Source organism: Cavia porcellus, unplaced genomic scaffold (genome assembly GCF_034190915.1).
Source record: "Cavia porcellus strain 051 isolate PalLab524CR breed Dunkin Hartley unplaced genomic scaffold, mCavPor4.1 scaffold_2, whole genome shotgun sequence".
In the NCBI taxonomy this organism is placed as follows: domain Eukaryota; kingdom Metazoa; phylum Chordata; class Mammalia; order Rodentia; family Caviidae; genus Cavia; species Cavia porcellus.
The window spans coordinates 85652191-85662322 of record NW_026947485.1 but is presented as its reverse complement, the minus strand read 5'-3'; the positions used below and the strand labels follow the sequence as shown (position 1 = coordinate 85662322).

At 46.4% G+C, this 10132-nt stretch overlaps 1 protein-coding gene across 4 annotated transcripts in view; it reads left to right on the top strand.

Moving 5' to 3' along the window:
• The first annotated feature begins 1738 nt into the window (after nt 1-1738).
• Nucleotides 1739-10132, top strand: part of Gpam (glycerol-3-phosphate acyltransferase, mitochondrial) — a 66030-nt gene continuing 57636 nt past the window's right edge. For 3 of the 4 annotated variants that reach the window (XM_003475128.5, XM_005005972.4, XM_063244699.1), the window contains exon 1: nt 1739-2056. The gene's annotated coding sequence lies outside the window, so the exon portion shown is untranslated. Of the gene's footprint in view, nt 2057-2502; nt 2687-10132 lie in introns of those variants that run through there. The other variant, XM_023567354.2, reaches the window with a different exon arrangement.

Below are 10132 nucleotides of genomic sequence, written 5' to 3'. Positions count from 1 at the left end.
CTAATCCGTAGTTCCAGCCTCCCTTGAAGTTAAAATGATCTTACCACTTTAGGGCTCTATCAGGGCAATCTTTGGCTGGAGGTGGTAGATGCTCCATTTGTCTCCAGTCGCCAGCACCCCCTCTTAGCCGCTGTCAGGCTCAGCTGTTACTGTACATTGATATTAGAAGAGCCCCGTGATGGTGAATTTTCTCACTCATTTTGTTTCCTTATTTTCCTGCCCTGGGTTTGTGGATTTGTAAAAGAAAGAAAAGATTTGTACACGGATGTCCTAGCATCATTATTGACAGTAGCAAAAGAGCCTAACTTACTCAAATATTTGCCAGTTGGTGGGTGGGTAATCCAATTGTGGTGCCTCCACACAATGGAATATTATTCAGCAATAAAAGGGAAGAAATAGACCTTGAGAATATTATGCTAAGTGAAAGAAGCCAGTCACTGGCATTAAATGTTCAGAATAGATAAATCAATAGAGACACAAATAGCTTGGCGGTTGCCTAGGGCTGGACCAGGCTTTTCTGAGGGGTGGGTAGGGAGAATACTTTTCTTAATATTTTCTAGAAGTACTCTAAAATTGACTCTGCTAACAGCTACACAACTCTGTAAGTATACCAGGAATCACTGAATTTTCCAGTATGAAAGTTATATCCCAATGGGGCTATTATAATCTTTAAGATGGAGCCACATTGATTTTTTACCCCCTTTTATGCTCAGTATTAGCCCTGTGGAGCGTTCCCTGGAACAGGGAAGGGCTCTGACTTGGTCCGCTGTCTGTCCACTGCTATGGAGCTTTTTCTTATTTTCTTTGGACAGATTCACTCCCTTCGGGGCAAGCCCCCTCCATGGCCCTGCTGTTGGTTCTGAGGACCTCTTTAATTAACTCCCCTCTACCACACTGTGATATCTTTCATGAGGGCAGGGAGCTGTATCAAGTTTGGAACACTTTCGTGCCTCTAGAACATATTCTGTAATGTAGGAGATGTGACAAAAGTGTGTGTTAAAGGAATTATGTAGTCCATGATAGAAAGGACCCCCTTAAGTTTCTTTAAATATTGAGTTGTAATATAGTGAGATCATGTAAGGGTTTTCTGACATTTTCTCAGGGCCGGTATGAGCCTGCTCAAAAGCAGGGGCAGTTCTTCTGTATTTACCCTTTGAGCAACTCAGCCAGGTCATGGGGCTAGCAAATGCAGGACCGTTATCCACCTGCAGGTCCCAGAACCCGCCCTCTTTGCAATACCTCTTCTGGCATCAAGGAGGAATGAAAACTTCAGAAAGGAAGGATGGCTAGAAAGGATAGAGAGATAGAAAAGTGCAGAGTTACTACAGTGATCTCCACAAAGAAGAAACAGAATGGAAAACGTTTCCACCACAGGAGGGCAAGTCCCTGGGGTCCCCTCAGAGTCACACTCTGAGCCGCACCTCTGGTGTCAAACATGCTCGTTCCTGGTGACTCTAGCACCAGTCTGCTGCACCAAAGCCTTGCTTCCCGGCAGCCCCGAGAGAGAGAAAGCTCTCTTGACCCCTTTAGAGGAAGCCAAGCTGGGAGCCTGCAGCCACCCGTGACCACTCAGGATGCTGCGCTGCAGTCCCGAGGCAGACGCCTCTCAGACAATGAGGTTCCCTTCCAGTTAGAAAATCCCCATCAGCCAGTGCCAAGAAGACGCCACCCCCTGCATCATTAAATTGTAACAAGCCCTGGAACTCACTCCAGGAGCCCTGCCTGCCTGTCCTCACAGTTGGCAGGAAGCATGCGATTGGCTGACCAGGCTCAGCCTAGCAGGCCTTATCGCCAGCTGGTTATTATTTGATGAAAGAGCCTTCCTCCTGCCTTGGTGTTTCAAAACCGTGCTGAGAGTCTTTGTGGTTGTCGGTGTGCTGTCTCTGAGGTTCCTGCAGAGCACCTCGAGTCCTATATCTCCTGGCCTACAAACAAGCACACAGAAGAGCTTCTTACTCAGCCACAGCCTGGCACTGTCTTCTCCAGAATCTTGATCAGCTATGCTAATCCACTGATTGGGAATAATTCCCCCAACGCCAGCCAGTCAAGGATACAGGTATTTAAAAAACCAGGGGGTGGTGAGGAGCCAATTTCTCAGAATATATTCTCTGATATAGATGGGACATCAGATGTGGAGGTGGGATGGTGGGCTGGAGGCAAATGTAACATGGGAGAGGGAGACACAGGTGGGCCAGGGTCTCTAACATGAAGTGTTTGCAGCTTGGGAAATCTCTGAGGATGTTTGTGATATAGTTCTCACATCTGTTTGTATTTGCTCCCCATAAAGTTCCTCTTGAGATCTAGCTACTTTTTTGGCCTCCCTATAATCCCTTATCCTGGCTCACAACTCTAAACCCCCGAGAAGGTTTAGAGTGCTTATTAAAAATCTGATTACTTTAGCTTGAAATGCCATTACATATGATTGGTCGATGGAACATGGTTTTCAAAAGCTCTGCTGAGTGGTACGCACAAGTCCTTGCACTTGCCCTCGTGATGCTGGCTACAGACAATGGAAGAGTCAAGCCAAGCACCTCTGAATGTGGTCTCCACTGTGCCTGAGGTCTGCGTTGTGCAGGGGTTGCTTTCTCCCTGTCTATCCCCTGTTCAGTTGTGCTTTCTGAATTTGGGTTGGGAAGGGAGCTTCGTGTCCAAGGACTTCCTCCTACAGATTCAAGCTGGGCTCCAGGTATGTAACCAGCTGGAATAAAGATGAAAGACAGATAAAAGAAGTCACTTTGTGTTGAGTTCAGCTGGATGTGGCTGAGAAAGAAAGGTTGCAATATAAAAATGAGAAACAATTTTATTTTGTGTCATTGGGAAAAGTGCTTTTGGGATACTTTCATAATCTTTTTTTTTTTTGTCTTTTTTGTTTTTATCGGTACCAGGGATCGAACTCATGACTGCCTACTTGCAAGGCAGGCGCTTATGCCGCTGAGCTAAACCCCCAGCTCCTACTTTCATAATCTTAAACTGTATTTCTTCCTGTACATTATAGGTCAGTAAAGAACCAGGCCACAGCATTTTCCTTCCCCAGCCTTTACTCCCAAGTGCTCCCGTCACAACTTCTTAGTTCTCAGGCATGTGGATACAGGTCATCTCTACTCTGTTAGCTCTGGTGGCAGGGGCTGTAGCTTGATTCTATGTGGCTGTCCACAGATAGAAGATTCTTCTCTCTACTCTCTACTCTGCAGATTCCCAGGGAGCTTCTCTACGGAGCCACTGGCTTTCTTGGGAATGCTCAGAGTCCCTGGTGTGAGAAGTTCATCAGAGTGAATACTACTCCCCTTCATAATTTATGGGACACGTTGCAATGCAGAGGGCATTGGGAAATCTCTGCTGAGTTTTCTCACGATAGAAAGCTGAGTTTTCTCTGCCCTTTTGAAAGCAGTGCTTCCCTTTGCCGTTCTTTGGATGGCCTGGATCCTGCTGGCCTCTCTGACCTTTTCCATCACCTTTCTCCATCTGTCTCACCATATGGATAGTCTTCTGGTTCTTTGTATCCGCTGTCATCAAATACTAATCTATTTTATCCTTTTTTCTTAGTGTATTCGCCTTTTCCCTGCCCTCAGCACCTAGGTCGGGCCAGGTAAATCTCATTTTGCTATAAGGTTAAGAACCTTATAGCAGACTCCCTTGACTGGACCTCTGCCATGTTGTCTTATGACTGGTAGTTTCTGCTTCACTGCCTGTGCTAGACGGGGAATTCTGGGGAAGTGTGGAGCCAACATGTTAGCCAGATCCCACAGTGTCTGGTGTGCAGTAGGCTTGTACCGATCATATGAGCTAATGCTGATGGAGGGCCTGCTATGTGCTAGCACTTTTCTAAGTGCTTTACACTAACCAATGTAATCCCCAAAACTAGCCGGGGAGGCAGGTGCCAGCCATGTAATGTATGAACAAACTGCAAGTTAAGAAAAATATATATATTAGAACAGTAAATGAAGCCCATGCTTTTGCTCCATGGGGCAGCTTGGGGTGAATGAATTAATATAAACTTGAGTGAATGGTAGCAGGCTAGTGATAGGATCATGGTAACATGCCCGTGTGCTCTGTCTGACCTGTTTATACAGCTGAGCCCATCAGCACCAGCCATGTACCCGGCTGTGAGCTCGGATGTGATGCAAAGTGGGTACAGATGCAGAACTGACATGCTTTTGGTTTTGAATTTTCTTCTCCATCTGTTCTGGTTTCCTCATCCCCTTCCATTTGCCCTTATAGCCAAGTTTCACCACTCATAATCTCTCCTGAAGACTGAGAGGGCCTTCAGCTGTGGCCTTAAAGGATCCACTTCATGTAACGTACCCAGATGCTCATTGTCTTGGGTGCTGTGCTGCCAAATCTCCTTTATCCTCCTTCAGATGTAGAGGGGTTGGCACCACCTTATAGATCAGTGGTGGCGAACCTCTAAATTATAACCAACAGCTGGCTGCAGTAGGGTGCCATAGGTTTGCCACTCCTGCTTTAGATATACAAAGAGTACAGAGCAGAAGTCACTTGCCCAAGCTGCTAACTGCTAGAGCTGAAACTGAGTGTCACACGGCCAGGTCTCAAAGCCAGGGCCTTTTTCATATGATGAGGATATTTCCTAGACTAGTGGTGGCAAAATTTTTAGAGATGAGTGGTCAAATCGCAACCTAAAACCCACTTACTTATCACAAAGCACCGACCCTGCAAATTAAATCTGAATACTGAGGTTTTAGTTGAGGAAAAAACAACTCATACATTAACACCTTTTGTCTTAAAAGAAAAATAAACAACATAGGTGCCATGAGTTTTCTCTCTAGTCTTTAGTTTTGGGCTTACTGTATACCAGTGACTAGCTCCCTCGAAGGTTCCTGTTGGAAGATATCCAGCTCCTTCTTCTGCCTCCCTAGTCACTGACTAGGGATTCCCTGCTCTCAGTGGCCTCTGGCATCTTTTTCTAGTCTATATCTCAGAGCTGGCACTTGCTGTGCTTGGTGGGGCCCGTGGGCCCATGCTTGCGCCCGGCTTGTTCAGGCTGTATACCTGCCTGGAATTCTTCTCTGTGCTGTCTTCAGTCCCCAAGGAGGCCATTTCCCTCTCCTCCTCTCTCAGGGGATGATCTTAGGGAACTTAGTTCTAGAACACCACATTTACAAGAGCCTAAACTAAAACCCTCAGCATAAGGGACTTTCATCAATGTCTTGATCTTTTGTTAGAAATATAGTGGAGTATGAAGCTGAATCTTGCAACAAATCTTCTATAAAATGGGCCAAATACTTTTCTCCTAGGCTGCCTTTGAGAATGGAGATTCTGTACCTACTGTGAGTGACAGGCACTGGGGACAGAGTGGAGAGGAAGGCAGAGAAACCACCTGCCCCGGTGGAAGTTACTGCTGAAACGGCGCAGAAGGCATTAAACAGCTCACATGAATACATAGACCACCCCCTTCTGTGATGAGAAAAAGCACAAAAGCTGATTCAGATGGGACAGGAGCCAGCACAGTAAATGTTCTTTGGAGAACCGATAGCACTGAGCGTCCTGTACCTCTGGGCCATGGCCCAGAATACAGCAGGTCTAAGCCCCCCCACTCCCCGCCCCCCCACCCCCCCAACATGGCCAAGGCTCTCTCCCTTCTCTGGGGTCAGAATCTGTGAGAAAAAAATCAGACAGTCCAGTGAATGATTCTTCAAGCCCATTGTCATGTGAGCCTCTTGATTCACAGTGAAGAGCAGAGCAAAAGGTTGCACATGAGACTCCCCCACTGTCCAGGGCACTCCCCCATTCCCACCTCCACAGATGGAGAGGGGGGTGCAGGAGGAAGTGCTGGCCTACTCTGTCTCCAGGATGCCTTTTGCTCTCCGCACTTCCTTCCTGCCTCCCCCACTGGAGAGCCCCCCACTGGAGAGCGACCCCTGCTTCCCTGGGCTAACTCTTCTCAGAAGTCCCCTTTGCAAGCACTCTTTTCTCCTGGTGCAGCTCTCTGTGTCTTTCCTCCTCAAATCCTGGATGGCAGCCTGGTGACTGACCTATTTGGGGCAGCCCAGAGTGGAGGATGGCTGGGATAAACAGGGATCTGGGGAGCTGGAGGAGGGCCCAGGGATCCCCAGCTGCCCAAGTATGTTCCCAGGGCTGCCCTCTAGGCCTGCTACCAGGAGCACTGTGTTCCCTGGAGCTGGGCACAGTGTTTTTGAAAGTGCCGAGGTCGGGCATTAATGACAGCTGCTTTAGAGCTGGTTAGCAATTTTTTTTTCAGACAAAGACAACAGCTCTGGGTATTTGTGGGAAGACTAAGACTGCAGATAGTGATGAAAGGAAACATTTAGTCTTGGGTCCCTGAAAGAATGGTGATGTCTGCATCTGTGTGTCCCACCTTGCCTGTGGGAGTCACTGTGCCCTTAATCTCCAAAGATAAATCAATTCTTTGTGTACCTGGGTCCCCACTCTTCACCTGTCTTTTAGTTGGTGTCTTCCTGCTGCTTTCTGAGTGCAGCTGTAGTGACCCCCCCCCCCCATGTTTCAGCATGTGATGCTCCAGGGGAGCACAAATCATGGGATGTGGGACTTGGATGGAGATTTCAGGGCACACAACTCTTCTCCACTTGAATTTTGGATTTGAAAACTCTCTTTTGGATGGGGGACTTGGAAAGGGCTGAGTGTTGTGGAAAGAATGGAGACGTTATGCCACAAAGCACCAGCACAAGAGCATTTCCACAGAGACTTTGAATAGCAAATGGTATCCCAAGGCAATCCCCTCAGCCACCTCAGAATAGGGAAATGACAGTGTAGTTGCTGTGGAAAGTGCATTATCACCATTCAATTCCGAGAGCCTGCAGCCTTGCTAATCCCACAAAGATGAGATCCAGTTCTCCAAGTGCTTGCAGCATTGGAGATGTGAGGTGCCCTAATGAAAACATTCCATCACCACTCCTGCGTCTCTCCAGCAGCAGTAGCAGCAGCTGCCAGGCTGCTCTCCCTACCCAGCCTCCTCCTCCTCCCCTCAGTGCCTGTGCCTAGGAAGGTTTGCATTTGGCCTCCTGTGGGGCTGGGGGAAGTGTGACTATGCATTGGGCTTCAACATCTTGCTAGAAACCAGGTTGGCCAAAGAAACAGTCTTGAAAAGCAAGGCCATCCCATTTCTCTGTGGGTTGGTCTTTCTCTGCACAGAAGAGCTTGTTGCTGTGGAACTTAACCCTGAGGGCTGCTGGGAACACTGTTTGGCTTTGTTTGTTTATTGAATCAATTCCAAAAAGTGACTATGGAGAGCAAGAGCCTGGGAAAATGGAAAACCTTGCTACTGAGAGCTCTGCTAAGATAGGCAGTGGAAAACAAAGAGACCAGGCAGAGCAGCAAGAGGGTGGCTCCTCCTCCCACACTGCCTTGGCAGGGCCTCTGCAGGGACCACAGAAGAGGAGCTGAGGTTTCCCACTTTGTCAGGCACATGTCTGGGGTGCTGGCAGTCCTGACCCCAGTGAGCTGCCCCTGGGGTATGGTTAATTATCTGGTGCATACTGCTCAGAGTGAGCCTGCTGGGTAAGCGGGGTACCGCCCCACCAGGAGAACAGCATACTTTCTTAGGTGACAGGAGTTATGCACTCAGATCCCATTGGTCTATGAAGCAGCACTATGTCCTTGTGCTTGGGATCCTCCTTGAATTTGCTACACTTTGCTACACTACTGTCCCTACTCACTTCTGAATAGTCCAGTGACTGGACAATGAAGCTCATTTGAAGCTCTCAAGGAACTTAGAGCTCAGGAGAAGGGATGGATAATTAAACAGACCAGTGAGTGTAAGATTACAGAGTGGAAAGTGTGACCAGAGCAGGATGCTGTATCCACAGGGCAGCCCAATCATCCCCCCAGTTCTGTACCACACCCTGGTCCTGGAATACCTCCTCATTCCAGCCAGCTCTGGTGGTTCTTTAACACTCATGCTAGCGTGGTCTAGACTGAAGGTGGGGGTACCTTTTACAGGCTAGGGTGACATCAGAACAAAAGATAAAGTTGCAAGTATTTAATACAGCTCTACATGTTCAACTTGAGGGACTGCCTTTTTTGTTCTAAGAGACTATCCTTCCTACTTGTTTGGATGATAAAGTGTTCTTTCTTTTATTAAATATGGTGTTTGTCAATTGAAGATTTGTTTTGTTTAATCCTTGAACAGAGTTAGAAAGTTCATCTCCCTTTGTTGACTACAGCTGTGTCTGGGAAATTGTGTTCAGAAACCTGCTTGTCACTGACGCTAACATCCATGTCCAAACCCAAGTAGAGGCCCGCGATGTCTTCCATCATTTCTGATTTTGCAGTCTGTAGCAGAGTGGCAAGGGTGATATATCTAAGTTCCACTCATTTCTCTAGGATGCTTCACTAGTTTTGGCAGCCAAATTCTTAAATAGAATCTACTGCTTTCTTGGTGTCTCAGGCTCCTGTATGTTTAATGCTTCAAGTATCCATTTTCTGGGCCAAACTCATGAAAATCTAAAAGGGAATTAACCATCTCAGAAAGTAATTGCAATGGAAATAAGAGCCATTAGGACTCAGTGTTATCAGGATGTTTAATTTTTCATTGATATTTCAAGATAAAAGTTGATCTTCAGAGTTGTGTTAACCCAGGTCACCAGCTTCCAATTAGCTACAGCTTAGAGACTGCTTAAAAAGATACATGTACTCTGTATACTGATTATCTTTGGGTAGTCGAAATACAGCGCTCTTTACTCAGATGCTTACAGTAGGGAACCTCAGAATCACAGGATCAGCTGTGGTTATGTGAAATCTTAAAACACTCGTGGCAATCCTGACAAGTTAGATAGTGCCCAGAGTATTGGAAGTCCCTTGAAATACTTGATGGGCAAGAGAAACACATCTACTAGACAAGCCAAATCCCGATAGTCAAAGTGGTAAAGTCCAAGTTGGATAATTCTCTGTTTGAAATTGTTTAAAATAAGTTAAGCCTTGCTAAGTTTAGGTATTTATCTGTCAAGAAGTGTTTGTTTTCCCCAGGTCTGCAGGGTCAACTTTGCCCCATGACAACTGCAGAGGAAAAACTCATGCTTAGATCCAGGGCTTCTTGCAGTCAAAGATGGGACTTGTGTGTGACCCTGGAAGACCCTGTCTTCTCTCTCTGCCCTTTCCTTCCTTGAGACCCAGCATATCTCCTGGGGCAGACTAGACCAACAACTGGTTGTTGGTGACAATGATAAAGCAAACAACTGTACATCTTAGCCAATCAGTTTGTACTTTGATCTAATATGACTTGTAATTGTTTATATTGTTAACTTGATTAGTTATTAAAACTTTTTTTGACTTGATTATTGTGTTTGATTTGTAACCAACTGTGAGAAGAGGCCAGGGTGGGAAAGTGAGGCGGCGGCAGCCTCTAGGGGTGTTCTCTATTCTGAGTTTTGTGTCTTTGTCCTCTCGAACCTGTGCAGGCAGCTTATTCAGGGGCTACTCTGGACTCAACAGCAAGCAGGTATGGTGCACTTTTGCTTACAGAATGGTGGTGGCTTGGCCTGGGCTTCTGTTGCAGCAATCGTTTCTGCTGAATGCATCTGTCTTATAGCAGGAAGCTCTTAGGCTGCCTTGAGGTCATGTCAAGATGTTATAGCAAGCTTCAGGCCACACTTCTCACCATGGCTTTGCCATCAGCAAGCTGTGCAGCCCTGAGAAAGCCCCTCTGCACATCTCATGTCTCATTTCCTTATCTGCAGAACATGTTGGATTGGGTCGGAATCTCTTAGCTTCTGCTGCTATGGACCTTAATTCTTTATTGTATGGCTGTCTTGTGTGTGATAGGACGTGTAACAATCAGATGGATGCCAGTAGAATGCCTCCCCTCATTTGTAACAACCAAAGATATCTCTAGACAGTTCCAAATGTCTCCAAGACTAGAATCAACCTTATTCCTTAGTCAAGAATTATACAATCTGATATCTGCCTCAATCTGAGAAACCACATTAAGAACTATAAACCTGTTCCATTTTATTGAGCTTCTGTTATGTACTGTGTACTGTCTTAGACTTTGCCACAGATCTATATATTTTTATTGAGAAAGTACCAAGCATCTGATGCAAATCTAAGTTAGACTGAAGGTGCTATCTGAACAGTCATGAAGTTGGATATAAAATAAGAAGATTCTTTTCGGAGTCCTAATCATCCATAGAACTTCAGT